We start from the raw sequence: 19813 nt of genomic DNA, 5'->3' as shown, positions 1-19813 counted from the left end.
GTTGACCATCACCTAGAGAAATGTATGACTTATTCGTTTAGCGTACCCTTGTAGTGCTCATCGCTACGAACGCATGAGCGTGTGTTAGACTCAAATCGGATATGTAACAAAAAAGTTACGCTCCGTTAAAGTACGATGAATACGACTATTTTTGTACACGTGCGTATAAATTTACAGTATCAGAACACTGCTAAAGAGGTAGATTTTGTACATTTAAAATTGTACAAAATCCATCCAATCCCTAAAAGTGGATCTGGTTCCCTTCACCAATCAAATCCCACCAATCCCTCTCCACCACTCACATAGTTTCCCTCTTTTACCTCACCAATCAAAAATCAGAAAAAGGTAACTCTCTCTCTCTTCCTTCTCTTTCCCTCCCGTTTACCCTGTCTTCTCTGCAACCTCTATAAGCAACCATTAAACATTGTAGATCGAACCCAAAAATCATACCATTAGACTCCTCTTGAACTCACGATCACAACCATACCAACCAAACTAAGAATGGACGAGTTTTGACTCACCAACTCGGAAGGTCCGAACTCGGACGAGTAGAGTTCGACGTGTTTTCAACCAACACGATGTTTAAGGACTTGGGAAAGTCTCTACGCAATCCTTAGGGTCCCTAGTCAAGGTTTAAGAAAGCTTTGACGTGAAACAACTCGGTTTCGAGAAGTTCAAGTTTGACCCGTGCCTTTTGAGCCAATTTCCGGCCAAACCACGGTGAGTTGGCCCGTGTAAAGGTATCAATCTCTTCGTCTCGCTGAGTACTATAACTTTCCTTTTTGTTTCTCCCAATTTCGTTGAGTATTGAAGAAGTTATACTCTTTTGAATCTTACCCAGTTTTTGGCGAGTCCGACGGAGTTCGAGGGCTTTTCTGGCCAAACCACGATGAGTTAGATATAGTGCGATGTACCATTCTCTTCGTCTCTTCGAGAACTACAACTTTAATTTTTGTTTCACTCAATTTCGTTGAGTAACGAGGAAGTTATTAACGTTTAAAGGTCGTCCAGTTTTCTGGCCGAATCCGGCCTTCCCTTTCGTTTAGCTTCGGCGAGCAGCAACCCAAATCCAGGCCCTTCGGGCCATTCCTGCCAAGTCCAAAACTATGGGCAGCCCAACCTAACCCTTTATTATTATTTCTTATTATTATTTGGTTAATTAAAGGCCTTTGGGCCATTTCCTTTTAGGGCTTTAAGCTCATGCATTTTCAACCCTAAACCCTTTTAGTTTAGGCCTTTAGGCCTAGAACCCTTAAGTCCAACCTATTAATCTAACCCAACCTAATGACCCTTAACCCAGATGAAATATTCCGTTAGGGAATATTCCATCCGTTAGAGAATATTCCATGCTTCAGGGAATATTCATCCTGTTGACTTTTGTTCACTTTTCGGAAATTTAAGCGGGACCTTTTTTAGAGTAATTCAACGTCCTGAATCCGTTTTTGACGTCCATTTTCCCAAATTCAATTGTTATAGTATAGTTTTATTAATTGTATCTTTATGTGCTTAGGGGCAATTATTAGTGGCATTTCCATCTTCGCTAGGTTGCGTGGCTCGTCAGTGGCGAAGTATCTATGAGTGGGCAGTTTGTTTTTATACCTATACATATTATAGTTTCCATAAATGCGTATTTACTTCATTTTATGCCTATATTGCCTAGTATCATTATTGTGATATGAATTGTGATAAATGCTGTTATATGGTTGAGGCATTACTGTCATGACTTTCATTCATACTTGTATACATGCTCATCTTATTGCACCCTGGTTTTAGTACTCGCCCCAGGGCCAGTCCTTCACATGTATGTTCACATCGCACCGTTCGCTCACCTTGGATCCAAGTTATGTGTTAGTCATGTCGGGTAGATTGGATTAGGTAATCTGACTTGTATGTGATCGTGCTTCTGCAACAGTCTTCGCATGATTGTAGTACTAGAGCGCATTGATTACACCCAGTCCTGTTGGGTAGAATTGCCTTAGGCACTTTCGACTCGTGTTCTAGCTTAGATGATGAGCAAACTACTTATAATTGATTATCACATAATTATATTACTTTGGCATTTGATATAACATGACTTGGCATATTTCTGGTTATATTGCTGTTATATTTGATTACATACTTACGTAGTATGTTTTGCGGAAAGTATACTTGTTTTATGGCGAGGGGTTAGTATATTAAAAAATAAAGGTTTTCGTATAAGTATTGTTTTACTGACCCACTCAACTTGTTTTTTGCCCCTCCAGGTTTAGTAGCGGTGTTTACACATATACGAGGATTCTGGCAAATCTCAGGAGATGGTTACCTTCAGTGGTATAACCCTCATCCTATTTACTATACTGTCTCTGACATCATGTGTGGAAAGGGCCAATCCCTCTCACCCGCGCACTCTTTTGATTAGGCACTTTTAAGTTTAATTTATTCACTTTTTCCACATCACTACACTTTATGGCTTCGTCACCTTCCAGGTGTCGGCCATCACAACTCGATTCGGAGTTCAAGTGGACATTCCAGGTCTGGGCGTGTCAGTTTTTATGTTTTGGATGTGACAATATGTTATGTATATACTTATTTAGTATTATGTTTTTCATTTGATTATTCATTGGTTTAAAATATATTTTCCTTAACGGATAACGGGTCATGTCATATTACCTGTTAATATTATCGGGTCGATTTCGGGTCGGATCCTTTTACCCGTTTATTTTAACAGGTGTTACATGACACAACCCGTTAAGATATTGAATATGACACGAAAACGGAAAACACGACACGAATGCCAAAAGAAATGTCATAATTGACAGCTCACAAACTCTTGTCCACTAATGAGTTTGAGTGTGAGTGACATTGTGATCTCAATGATTTTCTTCGTGACCTAAAAAGATGGTTCAGTCAGTAACTTGAATTAGTGGAACAAATCTAGAAGAATCCCATCTATCCACTTTAGTTGAATACACACAGACACACATATATATATTGCGTGGGTGGTACCTGAATAGGGAAGCACCTTTCTTTGCTTTTGCTTTCTGCCATAAGGATATCCTCTATCATGAAAATTTAATTTAATTTTGTACCATCTCCATATTAAAATGTAGCATGCTAGCTCGATTGTATGGAAGTGTATCCCAGTATTAACTAGTCAGAAGGCTCATCTCCATACATTACCTTATTGAACTCAAAGCAGTGCACTTCCCTTTATCAGTTTGAAAAGTATACGGTTTCAGTAGATTGGGATTCTAGTTGACCAAAATTAAAGAACCCATTAAGCTTTGAAAACTATTTTATCCAAAGCATTTGGAATCATATATCATACTAAAGGCCCAAGTTTTTTTTTTCAATAAATAGATTTTATTAAATTCTAATCGAAAGGTTTACATTCGTAGTTAAAATGTTGAAAAGAAATGTTGGCCCTATATATTCTCATTCCATACAACCTCCATAATTCCAAAAATAAGAAGCAACATCATCTGCAGCTCGGTTCCCTCCTCTGGGCACAAACAAGAACTTCACCTGTCACAGCCCGTCCCGGAGATACATTTGACGGGAATGTGAAATGACGGATTTACCCTTAGCGGTTATTAAGGTACGTGTGTGTGATATGTTTGAACATTTCATGTGTCACAGCCCGTTCCAAATTATTATATTCGTGGCTGTGAATGGACGAAATTGCCCTTAAGAAATACTAAATTTGTGAAGCTCAGGTTGCTAATTATCTAGGTTCCTAAGTTTGAAAATAAAATGGAATTTAATAAGGATGGAACTTAGATTTTTAGGTTAAAATGTTAAAGTTTGGTGTTTGGAGATTGGAATAAGGACCACGTGGGATCCCCACATCCCTCAAAACCCTCCTCATTTCCCGTTCACTGTCTTTCTCTCTCCTCCTTCACGATTTCTCACTCTCTCTGTCTCTCTCCTTCGAACTCACACGGACCACCACCAAAACCACCCTAAATCTATACCAACGTCAAGTTTGAGACCACCATTGGAATCCTGAGGACTTCACGATCACGTTGGTATCCATTTCAGGTAAGTTTTACTTCGGAAAACCTAGATTCTAAACTCCCCATGAAAGTGTACTGTTCATGAGCTTTGAATTGGTTGATTTTTAGGACAATCCAAGCTCATAGTGAGCTTAGTGAGGTCCCAAGGAAGCTCGGAGTGCTTCGTTGGAAGTTTTTGGACGTAAGAACACGGAGATCGACAAGTTCAAAGTTTGGCCGGAGCTTTCGAGGCTTTTTCCGGCTAATCCCCGGCGAGTTAGGAGTCGAGGTAGGTATCAATCTCTTCGTCTCGTCAAGTAATACAACTTTCCTTTTTGTTTCACTCAATTTCGTTGAGTATTGAAGAAGTTATACTCATTTGAAAAATACCCAGTTTCCGGCGACCTCCGAGGCTTTCGAGGCAGTTTCCGGCCAAACCACGGCGAACTAGGTGTTGTGCAAGGTACCATTCTCTTTGTCTCTTCAAGGTCTACAACTTTCGTTTTTGAATCACTTGATTTCGTTGAGAAATGACAAAGTTATGGCAATTTGAAAAACTGCCCGGAAAACGGCCGCCGGAAAAACCAGTCCGGCGACCCAAGGAAGAAGAAGGTGCTATAGTAAAAATAAAAAATAAAAATAAAATTATTTTAAAAATATGTCGACGTCCGTGACGTCGAGTAGATCACTGTGGTATATTCATATACCTAAATTGAACACCGTATGAGAAAGTTATTAAGGATTGTTGGTTAGGTGTTCAAATAACGTTTTATAGTTTTCACATTTAGGTGAAAATGTGAATTGATGATCCGACCGTTGGATCGTCACCAAAATTTGATACGTTGTAATACGTAATATTTGAGGATTATTGGAACTTACGGATTGGGAATCCGAGTTACGGATCTTCCGGAATTGGAATTGTAAGTCCACAATATAAAATGTTAACCGTCACTTAGTTTTGGAAATTGACGGAAATCCAACCGTTGGATGGTAATGAAATTTTAGGATGTTGTCCTAGAGGTATAATGTGGACCTTTGGAAGTTATGGATTTAAAATCTGAGTGGCAGATCTTCCGGATCGAACTACGTAGTGACGTATTTTATATAAGTTAAATATTCTATCGATATGAATTCTGAGGTTGGATTTGATTACTATTCTAGGCGGCGATCGTCGTGACGCCTTGATGTGTGGTGCTAGGGAGTTGTTGGATGAACTCCAGGTGAGTGGGCAGTTTTGTTTTCCGTATACATATATACTTGCCGTTTTCCCAGAAATTGAAAATGCATGAAATTATGCTTTTAAATGAAAATGTATAAAAGTATATGAGATATATTAGTTGAAATGCCATGCATAGAAGTATGCGAAAAGTATATAGAATTATACGAAAAATATGAATTGAGATGCTATGCATAAAAGTATATGAAAAGTATATAGAAATGTGAATCGAATTGCCATGCATGAAATGATATGAAAAGCATGAATTGAGATATGATGCATATGAATGAATGGTGCGGCGGACGCACAGGTGAATATCAGGTGAGTATTTAATTACTGTTATGATGATGTTGATGTATATTGAGCTCAAATCCTGCACCATAGTTTAGTGCTTATAGTATTCACCGCATCGCACGCTCGCCTTGGATCCAAGTAGATGCTAGTCGTACAGACCACCGGGGGTGGTTCCGACATGCCAGTCGTACAGACCGTTAGAGGGATTCCGACTGGTAGGTGACCTTAGATTATGTGCACAGATGATTGATGAGAGAAGCACTAGAGCGTAACTTGTGTGCAGAAGGCCGTACAGGTCACAGAGGTGACTCCGGCAGAGTGAGAGTGATAGATTTTGAGCTCTAGGTTCAACCGTACAGGGCTATTAGAGGGCCTCCGGTTGATTACTTCTTGCACCTGATATAATTACTGTTGATGCATTCATACTTAACTGATGAATTCCGATATGGCATGTCATATTTGTACTGAAAAATGTGGAGTAATGAGTTGAAGTATTGAGAATATATATGTATAATTATATTTTACATTTCTGGGAAAGTATACATGTTTTACAGAGAGGGGTTACAACGTTTTGAGAAATGTTTGGATTTGGAAAAGATTGGTTTTACTGACCCACTCAATTTTGTTTTTCGCCCCTCCAGGTTCTTGATAGCAGAGTTTTGGTGGCCACGAGGAATCCAACGGTATTCTGACAGAATTCACAAAATTAGGTCTCACCTTTGGGTGTTTCATCTTAGAAATTGTATATTTAAAGCTTCCGTACTGTGTAAATGGTTACGTCACTCTCACGTGACGGCCAGCATGCCCTCCTTCGGGACGGGGTGTGTCAGTTGGTATCAGAGCATGGTTGCAATCTTGGACATCTTGAGAAGTTTCTAGTGAATTCTGTCAGAACTACACCGCCTCGTAGCAAACCACGTAGTTAGAGGAATTTAGTCTCCCTGATTTAGCGGTTTGGGGGAAACTATTATTATGGTGATTCAGTATATTATCAAAATGGACATTTTAAGACGGGGTATGAGTTGAATTTGAATCACCTTATGAAATGATGAACCTGAGGGAGCGAAGTAACGGTTTAACCATTTGGTAAAGATGTTTCAGATTATGCAAGTCAAAGGAATCTTCCTTCTGACAGGGGGTCGAGACGATTACCTGGTTTTGGGTATGAATTTGTATCCTGGTGGAAACAGGATTATTAATTGTTGTCACAAGAGGAATCAGCTGATTTAAAATTGTTTAAGGACTTGTTTAAGGAAAAGTTTATCCCTCCGACATTTATCGATGGTAGTAAGCAAGAGTTTGCAAATGTGAATCAAGGAAGGTGATGATCGAGGGATATTATAGAAAGTTTTCAGACTTGCCTCGTTCTATCCAGATATTGTTGTTAATTTGGTGGAGGTGTTATGTTGTTTTAAGCTGGGTGGCAAAAAGGGAAGTGGTATTTTGGGTGACCACTATCCATTATACTTCTTACCAGGAATATACGAGATGTTGTTGAGCCTTGAGGACTCTGAGAACATGATCAACGAGAGTAAAGAGGAATAAGAAAAGAATGGGAATTAAAAGAAGACAATAAAGTTAATGATTCGTCATATCAAGAATATCGAAGGATTCAGAGCTTCGAAAGAAGTGAAGCTAGAGTTAATTCTTCCAGCTGAGGTTTTAATGTCGCTGGTCAGAGTAAAAGTGATGGATATACTGGTAATCCCAGATATTTGAGACAAGGTGTCTCGAGTAAAGGAAATGTACTTTGTGCAGCAGGTACAAAAGTAACACTTTGGGAAATGTGAAATTAATGAATGTGTTTATGTGAACAGAAGGGACACAGAGTTGTGAATCGTCCCTAGAATCAGTTGTACTCAACAATTTTCCATGAAATCATAGTGTCGATTCAGCAGAGTTATGGATTTAGTAGTTTGGTCGGATTGACCGTGAGTACAGAGATATTTGATGAGTTATATGTTCAGCCGTACGGACCATGAGAAATGGATTTGACTGACACATGAGAAATTGGTGAGTTATAGGCTCGGCCGTGCCGACCACGCGGAGTGGATCCGGCCGACGTATTATTGAGATAAGAGTTGAATCAACCGTATTGGTCATTCTAGTTGACTTCGGCTGATATATTTCTTATTATGTATGATATTACCTAGAGAGTGGTAAATAAATGTAGTTGAGACGAGTGTATGTATTTTGCATTGAGTGACAAAATAGTAATGTTATATCTTTGTGAGTGGTTGCCTACTTATCGAGACAACGATGATTTATCAGTATTGCGGGCTGCAGACCGTAATATTAATAACTCATTCGTGGATTCGTTAAGCAAGCAAACCGGTAGATTATTTTATGTTAGTATTGTACTTATTTGGAATGCTTAATAATAATAGAATATATATTGTATCAGTTAATTCTGTTCCATTAGATTGGTTGGTTATAATTGTGACAAGACGAAATGTTATGGGAAACCAGTACTTTCCATCGATCTGGATGAACAGAGATTACTTTTGTAAGTATGCAAAATGGATTGAGTCAGGCTGTTATTTATGCTGTGAGAGCAAAGAGATTGTTTTCGAAAGGCTGTCAAAAATACTTAGCTCATGTGGTGCTAAATGATGTTGTTTGGAGTAGTGTGAATAATGTCGAAAGAGTTAGACTTTTCTTGATGTCTTCCTTGAAAGTATACCTGGATTGCCTTCAGGCAGAGATATGAGGTTCATTATTGATTTGTTGCCAGGTATAAATTTATATTGGAGATTGGTTCAGGATGAGTTAAGGGAATTGGAAATTCAGTTGAGAGAATTGGTTGATAAAAGTTTTATTCAACCTAGTACAACACTTTTGAGGAGCCCCAGTTTGTTGGTGAGAAAGAAAATGGACTTTAAAGACTATTCCTTGATTATAGATAATGGAGTCGGGTAACGATTGAGAACCGTTATCCATGGTGATGTACTGATGTTTATTTAACCAGCTCAGAAGTAATTGCGAAGATTCAAAGATTGAATTGAGATCTGGTTACTACCAATTGAATATTATAAGTGACGTTGATCATAAGATGGTTTTCTGGACTTGTTATAGTTTTTATGAAGTTTGGTGATGCTATATGGATACTCATGCTGTTTTATGAGTTATTGGATGAAGTATTCCAATGATGCCTTGATAAATTGATATCATTTCCATTGAAGATATTCTGGCATATTCTGAGCCAGAGCAGAGTATGTAAACGTATTAAGTCAATGAAGTAAAGATTGAGAGAACGTTGGTTGTATGCTAAGTTTAGCAAATGCGAATGTTGGATGAATCAAGTGGCATTCTGAGATTGGTTATATCTGCTTAAGGTATTCAAGTGAATCCTTAAAGGATAGCAGAAATTGAGAATTTGGAACAACCACGAGTCGTAATTGAGATTTGGAATTTCTTAGCTTACCAGGCTATTTTGGATGGTTGTGAAAGAATTTTTAGTCATTGCTTTGTCATTAACGAGACTGATGAGAAAAGAGGTTATGTATGAGTGGGAAGGAAATTGTGAGCAAAGGATTCAACAACTGAAGTATTTCCTCACTCATGCACGTATTTTGGTATTCCCAGAGAATAATGGTAATCATAAATTTTTAGTGATGTTTCTTGAATGGTATTGGAGGCATGTTGATGCAAATGTTAGGGTGATTGCATACGTTTCACGATAAATGGAACCTCATGAGATGAATTACCCTACGGGTGACTTGGAAGTCATGATTATCATTCTTGCTGTGAAGTTATGAAGGCATTATATTTGGTAAGAATGCAAGATTTTTACGAATCCAAAAAGTCTTCAATATCTATTTCTTGGAAGGATTTTGATATGAGGCAGCGAAAGTGAATTGTATTGCTTAATGAACATGATTGTACGATCAGGGTGATCGTAAAGTTTGTTCTAGCTGAAGCACTTGATAAGAAGACTGCAGTAAGAATTAATATCTGGTACGCTTGCCAAGATTATCTTCTTGTGGATTGGAAATCAACTAAAGTAAAGTTAAGAATGAAAGATCGAGAAGAAGTTATACTTGCTAAGTTTCAAGTTAGGCCTTTTGGTAAGGTCGTACTCGAAACATAAATGTTTGACGAGGAAATTTAAGAATTAACCAAGGCAGAGAAAGAAGGGAAAAAGAATGAGTACATGATTCGTGAATCAAATGGTATGTGGATACAAGAAAACAAAAAGTATGTGCCTAATGCTGAGGATTTGAAGCAAGCAAATATTGGACGAAGTTCACTGTTCAACTTCTGCAATATTCCGAAAGTAATAAGGTTTATCATACCATTCGACATTTTTATTGGTCAGCAGATTGAGGCAGAAAGAAATAACCCTTTGGATTGAGACAGCTATTTTCTGTTTCGAAACGGAAATGGAAAGAGAATTGGATTACGGAACTGCTAAGTTTCTTAAGTATGTTGGTTGCGCAGTTTCCGAAGTGAAGCCATAAGGTTCATGAAGTGTGTCATGTGTGTGTTTTGTTGACTTGTGAATGGAATATTTCTGGGTAGAGAAAGATTCGATCGAGAAAGAGTTTTAGTAGACCCTGAGACTATGGATGAGTCTCCTCAAAGTATTCAGGTGATTAAGTTAACCTAAAAGTAACCAGGAATGACAAAAGACATCAACAGATGGATATGCCACTAATCGAGTATATAAGGTAAATGGTTTTATATTTTAGAAGTGTTCACCTTAGAAAAGTAGAATTTGGATTGGAAAAAGAAGGTCCTGAGAGTTAAGATAGAGTAAATGGTAAAAGTTTTGTGAAGGAATCATTCAGTGGAAGAAAATTACGTGGGAGAAAAAGAATCGGATGAAAGAAACTTACCGAGGTTGGTATAAGTGTTGATGAATTGGTTGGTTGCTGGAATTTCGGGGACGAAATTCTATAAGGAGGGAAGATTGTCACAGCCCGTTCCAAATTATTATATTCGTGGCTGTGAATGGACGAAATTGCCCTTAAGAAATACTAAATTTGTGAAGCTCAGGTTGCTAATTATCTAGGTTCCTAAGTTTGAAAATAAAATGGAATTTAATAAGGATGGAACTTAGATTTTTAGGTTAAAATGTTAAAGTTTGGTGTTTGGAGATTGGAATAAGGACCACGTGGGATCCCCACATCCCTCAAAACCCTCCTCATTTCCCGTTCACTGTCTTTCTCTCTCCTCCTTCACGATTTCTCACTCTCTCTGTCTCTCTCCTTCGAACTCACACGGACCACCACCAAAACCACCCTAAATCTATACCAACGTCAAGTTTGAGACCACCATTGGAATCCTGAGGACTTCACGATCACGTTGGTATCCATTTCAGGTAAGTTTTACTTCGGAAAACCTAGATTCTAAACTCCCCATGAAAGTGTACTGTTCATGAGCTTTGAATTGGTTGATTTTTAGGACAATCCAAGCTCATAGTGAGCTTAGTGAGGTCCCAAGGAAGCTCGGAGTGCTTCGTTGGAAGTTTTTGGACGTAAGAACACGGAGATCGACAAGTTCAAAGTTTGGCCGGAGCTTTCGAGGCTTTCCGGCGAATCCCCGGCGAGTTAGGAGTCGAGGTAGGTATCAATCTCTTCGTCTCGTCAAGTACTACAACTTTCCTTTTTGTTTCACTCAATTTCGTTGAGTATTGAAGAAGTTATACTCATTTGAAAAATACCCAGTTTCCGGCGACCTCCGAGGCTTTCGAGGCAGTTTCCGGCCAAACCACGGCGAACTAGGTGTTGTGCAAGGTACCATTCTCTTTGTCTCTTCAAGTTCTACAACTTTCGTTTTTGAATCACTTGATTTCGTTGAGAAATGACAAAGTTATGGCAATTTGAAAAACTGCCCGGAAAACGGCCGCCGGAAAAACCAGTCCGGCGACCCAAGGAAGAAGAAGGTGCTACAGTAAAAATAAAAAATAAAAATAAAATTATTTTAAAAATATGTCGACGTCCGTGACGTCGAGTAGATCACTGTGGTATATTCATATACCTAAATTGAACACCGTATGAGAAAGTTATTAAGGATTGTTGGTTAGGTGTTCAAATAACGTTTTATAGTTTTCACATTTAGGTGAAAATGTGAATTGATGATCCGACCGTTGGATCGTCACCAAAATTTGATACGTTGTAATACGTAATATTTGAGGATTATTGGAACTTACGGATTGGGAATCCGAGTTACGGATCTTCCGGAATTGGAATTGTAAGTCCACAATATAAAATGTTAACCGTCACTTAGTTTTGGAAATTGACGGAAATCCAACCGTTGGATGGTAATGAAATTTTAGGATGTTGTCCTAGAGGTATAATGTGGACCTTTGGAAGTTATGGATTTAAAATCTGAGTGGCAGATCTTCCGGATCGAACTACGTAGTGACGTATTTTATATAAGTTAAATATTCTATCGATATGAATTCTGAGGTTGGATTTGATTACTATTCTAGGCGGCGATCGTCGTGACGCCTTGATGTGTGGTGCTAGGGAGTTGTTGGATGAACTCCAGGTGAGTGGGCAGTTTTGTTTTCCGTATACATATATACTTGCCGTTTTCCCAGAAATTGAAAATGCATGAAATTATGCTTTTAAATGAAAATGTATAAAAGTATATGAGATATATTAGTTGAAATGCCATGCATAGAAGTATGCGAAAAGTATATAGAATTATACGAAAAATATGAATTGAGATGCTATGCATAAAAGTATATGAAAAGTATATAGAAATGTGAATCGAATTGCCATGCATGAAATGATATGAAAAGCATGAATTGAGATATGATGCATATGAATGAATGGTGCGGCGGACGCACAGGTGAATATCAGGTGAGTATTTAATTACTGTTATGATGATGTTGATGTATATTGAGCTCAAATCCTGCACCATAGTTTAGTGCTTATAGTATTCACCGCATCGCACGCTCGCCTTGGATCCAAGTAGATGCTAGTCGTACAGACCACCGGGGGTGGTTCCGACATGCCAGTCGTACAGACCGTTAGAGGGATTCCGACTGGTAGGTGACCTTAGATTATGTGCACAGATGATTGATGAGAGAAGCACTAGAGCGTAACTTGTGTGCAGAAGGCCGTACAGGTCACAGAGGTGACTCCGGCAGAGTGAGAGTGATAGATTTTGAGCTCTAGGTTCAACCGTACAGGGCTATTAGAGGGCCTCCGGTTGATTACTTCTTGCACCTGATATAATTACTGTTGATGCATTCATACTTAACTGATGAATTCCGATATGGCATGTCATATTTGTACTGAAAAATGTGGAGTAATGAGTTGAAGTATTGAGAATATATATGTATAATTATATTTTACATTTCTGGGAAAGTATACATGTTTTACAGAGAGGGGTTACAACGTTTTGAGAAATGTTTGGATTTGGAAAAGATTGGTTTTACTGACCCACTCAATTTTGTTTTTCGCCCCTCCAGGTTCTTGATAGCAGAGTTTTGGTGGCCACGAGGAATCCAACGGTATTCTGACAGAATTCACAAAATTAGGTCTCACCTTTGGGTGTTTCATCTTAGAAATTGTATATTTAAAGCTTCCGTACTGTGTAAATGGTTACGTCACTCTCACGTGACGGCCAGCATGCCCTCCTTCGGGACGGGGTGTGTCATCATGGTTCCTAAGTTTTTGGAAAATTAATTAAATTGGATTAAAGGTTGATTTAAAATTTGGTATGTATTTTTGTCTGGTTAAGGAATTAAAAGACTTGGAATTTTGGTGGGTTTTGTTGGACCACACAACACACACACGGGTCAACCTCAACCCTTTCCTTCCCCCGTGCTGCCTCTCTCCTCCCTCACGGCTTTCTCTCACTCTTTCACTCTCGACTTGTACGGACACACTCACCACCAAGCCTACAAGCACGGATCGAAGGTTGTGAAGGTACCATCGTGCTCGTGAGGACTATAAGAACTCAACCACACCCATTTCAGGTAAGAAATCTTTCGATTCCACGTCGAAATCCCAAGCACCGATTTTGGAATTGTTCATGAACTTTTTGTTGGTTGATTTTTAGGACAATCCAAGCTCATAGTGAGCTTAGTGAGGTCCCAAGGAAGCTTGGAGTGCTTCGTTGGAAGGATTTGGACGTCGGGATCACGAGGGTTAAGTTTGGCCGGTTTTGCTTGGATTTTTCCGGTGAGATTTAGTTGTTTTTGAAGCTTAAAAGTAGTATATTGTGATTCTACATGTTGAGGGCTTTAAATTGATATATTATACGAAGAAAATGGTTGAGAAACGAAGGAGAACAAGGCATTTGAAAAATGCCCAGAATCCGGCCACCGGAGAAAAACCAGTCCGGCGAACTCGCGAGGAAGAAGGTGCGCGTGGGCGCGCGTGGACCCGTGCCTTCCTTGGCGCGTGGGGGCGCGTGCCACAGTAAAAAAATTATTTTAAAAATTTGTCGACGTCCGTGACGTCGAGTAGGTCAATGTGGTATATTCATATACCCAAATTGAGCACCGTATGAGAAAGTTATTACAATTATTGGTTAGGTGCTTTAAATAACGTTTTATAGTTTTCGCATTTAGGTGAAAATGTGAATTGACGATCCGACCGTTGGATCGTCACCAAACTTTGATACGTTGTAATACGTAATATTTGAGGATTATTGGAACTTACGGATTGGGAATCCGAGTTACGGATCTTCCGGAATTGGAGTTGTAAGTTCATAAAATAAAATGTTAACCGTCACTTAGTTTTGGAAATTGACGGAGATCCGACCGTTGGATGGTAATGAAATTTCAGGATGTTGTCCTAGAGATATATTGTGGACTCTGGAAGTTATGGATTTAAAATCTGAGTTGCAGATCTTTCGGATCAATCTACGTAGTGACGTATTTTATATAAGTTATATTCTATCGATATGATTTTTGAGGTTGGATTTGATTATTGTTCTAGGCGGCGATCGTCATGACGCCTTGATGAGTTGTGCTAGGGAGTTGTAGGGCGAACTCCAGGTGAGTGGGCAGTTTTGTTTTCGTATTACCTATATACTATTGAGTTTTCCCAGAAATTGAATTTAAATGAAAAGCATGATTTGAAATGCCATGCATAGAAGTATATGAAAAGCATGAATTGATATATGATGCATACATATATGTGAATTGGTGCTGTGGACGCACAGGTAAGTATCAGGTGAGTTTTATATTATTCATGTGCATTGTTGATGTGTATATTGTGGATAGCTCATAACCTGCAATCATGGTGTTAGTGCTTATATTATTCACCACACCGCACGCTCGTCTTGGATCCAAGTAGGTGGATGTCGTACAGACCAAGTGAGGGTTCCGACATGCTAGTCGTATAGATTACTAGATGTGATTCCGACTAGTGGGTGACCTTAGATTATGTGTACAGATGATTGATGAGAGAAGCACTAGAGCGTATTATTACACCATCCATGTCGTACAGACTACTTCAGGTAGTTCCGACTTATCTGCAGTGTAGTGCCGTACAGGTCATCGAGGTGACTCCGGTTGGATTGGATGTTGAGCTATGGAATTAACCGTACAGGACCAACTGCAGGGTCTCCGGTTAATTCAACTTTTCACCTGTTACATTGATGCATCATTTATTTTGTTTTCGAAATTAAAACATGGCATACTTTCGGGTTTTAAAGAAAAATTGATGATTCGAGATTTATGAAAAGTATTATGTTATTATACTATTTTCTGGGAAAAGTATACAGGTTTTACAGTGAGGGGTTAGAATTATTTTTGGCGAAATGTTTTTGAAAAGCTTGGTTTTACTGACCCACTCAATTTTGTTTTTCGCCCCTCCAGGTTCTTGATAGCAGAGTTTTGGTGGCCACGAGGAATCCAACAGTATTCTGACAGAAATCACAAAAGTAGGACTCACCCTCGAGGGTTTCCATTTTAATAATTGTATTTTAAAAGCTTCCAAACTGTGTAAATGGTTACGTCACTCTCATGTGACGGCCAGCATGCCCTCCTTCGGGACGGGGTGTGTCATCACCGGTTCCATTCTGTGTGCAAGTTTGGATTGTTACGTTTCTTCTCAAAAAAACTGCTTTAGTCTTGCATTAAGAATAATCAGTTGTCAAATAAAGTAATTGAACGTTTGATAAATTGTATTTTTAAAAGTGTTGTAAGTATGGAGAAGAGTGTAAAAATGTTTGGTAAATTTTGATGCAAAATCGAGGGTGGTGGTGATGATATCGATGGTGGAGTGTTGGTAGTTTGTGGTAGTGATGGTGGGGGCAGTGGTGATGGCAACAACAAAGGTGAGGGTATGGTGATGGTGTCAATAGTGGGGTGTGGTGGTTGGAGTGTAGAGGTTACAATGGTAGAATGGGCAGCGGCAATGGTGGTTGTAGTGGTTGTGGTGGTAATGATGGGGACTATGGTTATGGTGGTGATGGTGCTGGTGGTGGCAACAATGGCGGCGACAATGGTGGCAGCAATAGTGGTTGAAATGGTGGTTGTGGCGGTTGTGATGGAGGTGGTGGTGGTGGTGTGAATGGCATTGGTGGTGTAAAGTTAGTGTTTCTAGTAGTAGATGGTGACTGTCACTTTGTCCTCCAAGGTATAAAATGAGTGTAGAAGGTTAAATAATGTCACTTATTAAAATTAATGTAGGTATTACAAGAATTGGAAATATTCATTAAGTGCTCAACTCCGCCATTTATTAAAGCAACTTTTAGAAACAATCTACATGATGCTTTTAAAAGATGTTCATTACTTTTAAAATAAGCAGGACATTTTATTTTTCAAATACATTTTTATTGTATAACTTTAAAATGGAGTAGTTTTAGTGAAAAGGGCCTGATAAGAAAGTTCTAAATGATTTTTTGGGTGTATAGCACCAGCAAAGCCAAGTGGCTTCGATGGGCTATAGCATAAGGAGAGTTTTAAATTTTAAGTTTAAAAACACTAATCATTTGGGTAATTTTATGATTAAATTGTCATAGCTCACGTAGCAAATATAAAGTCTGAATCTTAGGGCAGTTTTTACGGAAAATAAGAGTTAATAAATGTTAAATAAACCAATCATTTTAACTAATACTATAATTTAATAGTAATAAATTAAAACTTTCATACCATACACGATTATTTATTTTATTCATTTGAAAGTTTTGAAGGTTAGAAGCCAAGAAAATAGACTATAAGTTTCTTGCTTTAAATTTTTACTTCGAGTTTACTATTATATTACTTTATGTAGGCAACAAAAAAAAGCATTTGATTTCGTAGTAATATTTTTATCTTAGCCTACCATAGAATAATTTCTGGCTCCGCCATTAAAGTATATATTACATCCTCATAACGTTGCACACAGCACCATCAGGTGTGGCTACATTCCTCCAAGCATTGGATAAACAAATATATCCTCCTAGGAAATCACTACCTTTCTAATTAATTTAGTTTCATAGTTTTTTAATTAGTTAAAAGAGAAATGCTAAGGAGAATCTCAAGTGGGACGCCATATGGACTCAGTGTTACTTCACACTTTAACGTTAATTTCCCTATCAACATTATAAAATATTGTTGAAAAAAATGAGATGGCAAAGAGTCCGTGAAAAGTCTCACATTTAACTAATTGATCTGATTCTTGATGTTTAGGTAATTTGGATTACAGTTTTCAAGGGAAAACTCACACTTTTAAACACAGAGGAAAATTAAGAACATGCAAACCTGATTATGGACCAAAATAGATTGTGAAATTTCTGATTATGGAAATGATATTGATATATACATGCAAACCTGTCTGTGATTCTTCAATGTTGTGGTTGCTTTCTGTTCAAGAAATATGATTAGACAAAGGTGTTGATCAAACAAAACTTCCACGTAATTTTCAGTTGGCAAACAATAGAAAACAATACTGTTATCATAGATTAAAGGCAACATGACAACCACTTCTTATCTCAACTCAATCACAAGATTGCGTCGACAAACGTACCACTTTGTTGGATACTAGAAGCTTTGCAACCAAATGCCCCAATTCATACGTAAGTTAAATATATAACTCAATAAATAATTGCATACAAGTTTCCATAAGCAATGTGATGTGAATCGAAAAAAGAAAAGGTCTGTAAGATTTATACACTCAATATAGGGTGTATTATCGATATGTGGTATTTGTTTCACATTGATCATTTCTCTTTTCTCTCTTCCCTCCTAGCCACTATATAAAGAGGGCTCTGAGAAAGGAGAAAATACACCAACATAAATAATTTTCTTAGCTCTAGAGAGGATAATGCTCTCTACTCTCAATAATATTTTTCTCTCTTAATTTAGCTTCTAGGGTATCACCTTGGCCCTAGGATTAGGAGGCTACTAAGAACTACGGTAGTTTGATCCCTGTGCATTAACACAAGGTATGTAGGCAATCTAACGGGGCTAGATGCAACCGAATCCTTCCTTGGATGACGCTTTCCTTCGTGATTCGTGCAACGGTTCGTAGAAACGAGACGGTGATCCATAATTCGTTAATTCTGCAAGGTAAGTTCTATATTGAATTCCTTATATAATTAGTATAAATTCCCAACAATGGTATCAAAACCATAGGGCTTGTTCCTTGCCTTACAATTCGATGTAAATTGTGAGAACCACTATATCCACCATGGTTGCATAAACCCAAAAACAATCACGTTTTGATTCGTTACGTTTTTTGAGGATTTCTTTTGAGAAATATGTTATCCTATGTGTGAGAATCATTCCCTCAAAACTTCGTGCAAATATGTGCCACGGTTTGAGAGAAATCACAAACCCTAGTTTCGTGATTTCTTGAAAATTTCAGTTTTTTCAGCCGTTTTGTGGGCTGAATTTAGTGTACAAGGAGATGATTTTTTTTGTATTGTTTTCTTGGGCCTTGTATTCAGCCACATAAGCTTCAAAAACATATAAAATACACATAATTTGGATGAGTATTAAAGAAGATATGGCTTCCTAAACATGCCTTAGCGAATCTGTGGAATTTGGGATTTCTGCAGCAAAATTGGAGGAAAAAAAAAAAACGTGATTTTATGTTCAGATTTGGGAGCTCTTTTTCGTGCTATTAGAGTCCCTTTTTGGAATTTATTCCTGACATAGAAGTTGTAGCTTGTAATCTGGGCTTTCTAGTGGTATAAGATACGCATCAAAAGGATGCATATCGAGTGAGATATGGTCTTAAGAAAACAAGTCACCCACCAGTCGGAACCCCTCTAATGGTTTTTGTATTTTTTTTGTATTGTTTGCTTGGCTGAATTTAGATACGCATCTAAAGTCACCCACCAGTCGGAACCCCTCTAATGGTCTGTACGACTGGCATGTCGGAACCACCTCTAGTGGTCTGTACGACATCCACCTACTTGGATCCAAGGCGAGCGTGCGGTGTGGTGAATAGTATAAGCACTAATACCAAAGGTGCAGTTTATGAGCTCACAACGCAATCACATCATCATTCATTCATATAAACCATATAAACTCACCTGATACTCACCTGTGCGTCCACGGCACCAATTCACACATATATATGCATCAATTATCAATTCATAACTCATAATATGCATGCATGGCATTCTAGAAATATAATTTCATATAAACGCATTTTCTGGGAAAACAGTAGTATATAGGTAATACGAAAACAAAACTGCCCACTCACTGGTAAGTTGATGGGGTCGTAACCCCCGTGACGTCCCTGGATACGCTCGTCCTCTGGATAGGTGTCACCTATATGCGAAACAACTATAAAAACGTTAATTTAAACACATAACCAACAATTCGAAATAACTTCTCATACGATGCTCAATTTGGGTATATGAATATACCACATCGACCTACTCGACGTCACGGACGTCGAGAAATTTTTAGATAAATTTTTGGAGGCCGCACGCGCCCCCACGCGCCGGGACAGGTACGGGGACATGCGCTCCCACGCGCATCATCCCTAACCTCGGCTCGCCGGACTGAACTTTCCGGCGGCCGGTTTCCGGCCAACTTTGAAACTCCTTGTTCTCCTTCTTTTCTCAACCATTTTCTTCGTATTTTATATCAAAATGAAGCCCCAAACATGTAGAATCACGATACACTACTTTTAAGCTCCAACAACAACTAAATCTCACCGAAAATTTCCAAGCAAAACCGGCCAAAATCGAACCTAGTGATCCCGACGTCCAAAACCTTCAAACGAAGCACTCCAAGCTTCCTTGGGACCTCACTAAGCTCACAATAAGCTTAGAATTCCCTGAAACACAACATTTCACGTGTGCATGAACAATGACCAAAAATGAGGGGTTCGGGTTCACGTGATATCGAAGGTTCCACGTCCTAAAACTAGCACTAATCAACTCAGAACATCACAAGGATGAAGAATCTTACCTTGTT

General features: G+C 38.5%; 3 long non-coding RNA genes across 6 annotated transcripts; all 3 read left to right on the top strand.

The window, feature by feature from the left end:
• The first annotated feature begins 438 nt into the window (after positions 1-438).
• LOC139190508 (uncharacterized) lies at positions 439-2595 on the top strand. Its single transcript, XR_011574775.1, has 2 exons — positions 439-740; positions 2244-2595. It is a non-coding gene; the product is annotated as an uncharacterized lncRNA (long non-coding RNA).
• A 1218-nt stretch (positions 2596-3813) lies between these two features.
• LOC139193665 (uncharacterized) lies at positions 3814-13099 on the top strand. Of its 4 annotated transcripts, XR_011578023.1 has the most exons (6): positions 3814-4020; positions 4104-4263; positions 4369-4437; positions 5136-5194; positions 11921-11979; positions 12911-13098. It is a non-coding gene; the product is annotated as an uncharacterized lncRNA (long non-coding RNA). The 4 variants fall into 4 exon arrangements; XR_011578021.1 differs by lacking the exons at positions 11921-11979; positions 12911-13098 and adding an exon at positions 6126-6979; XR_011578026.1 differs by lacking the exons at positions 3814-4020; positions 4104-4263; positions 4369-4437; positions 5136-5194 and adding exons at positions 9813-10807; positions 10891-11048; positions 11154-11222 and having other exon boundaries at positions 12911-13099.
• A 102-nt stretch (positions 13100-13201) lies between these two features.
• Positions 13202-15349, top strand: LOC139193664 (uncharacterized). The gene is made up of 4 exons (XR_011578020.1): positions 13202-13420; positions 13504-13625; positions 14388-14446; positions 15272-15349. It is a non-coding gene; the product is annotated as an uncharacterized lncRNA (long non-coding RNA).
• The last annotated feature ends 4464 nt before the right edge of the window (positions 15350-19813 follow it).

Source organism: Malus domestica, chromosome 02 (genome assembly GCF_042453785.1).
Source record: "Malus domestica chromosome 02, GDT2T_hap1".
In the NCBI taxonomy this organism is placed as follows: domain Eukaryota; kingdom Viridiplantae; phylum Streptophyta; class Magnoliopsida; order Rosales; family Rosaceae; genus Malus; species Malus domestica.
The sequence above is the reverse complement of the archived record's forward strand: the minus strand, read 5'-3'. Positions and strand labels throughout refer to the sequence as shown.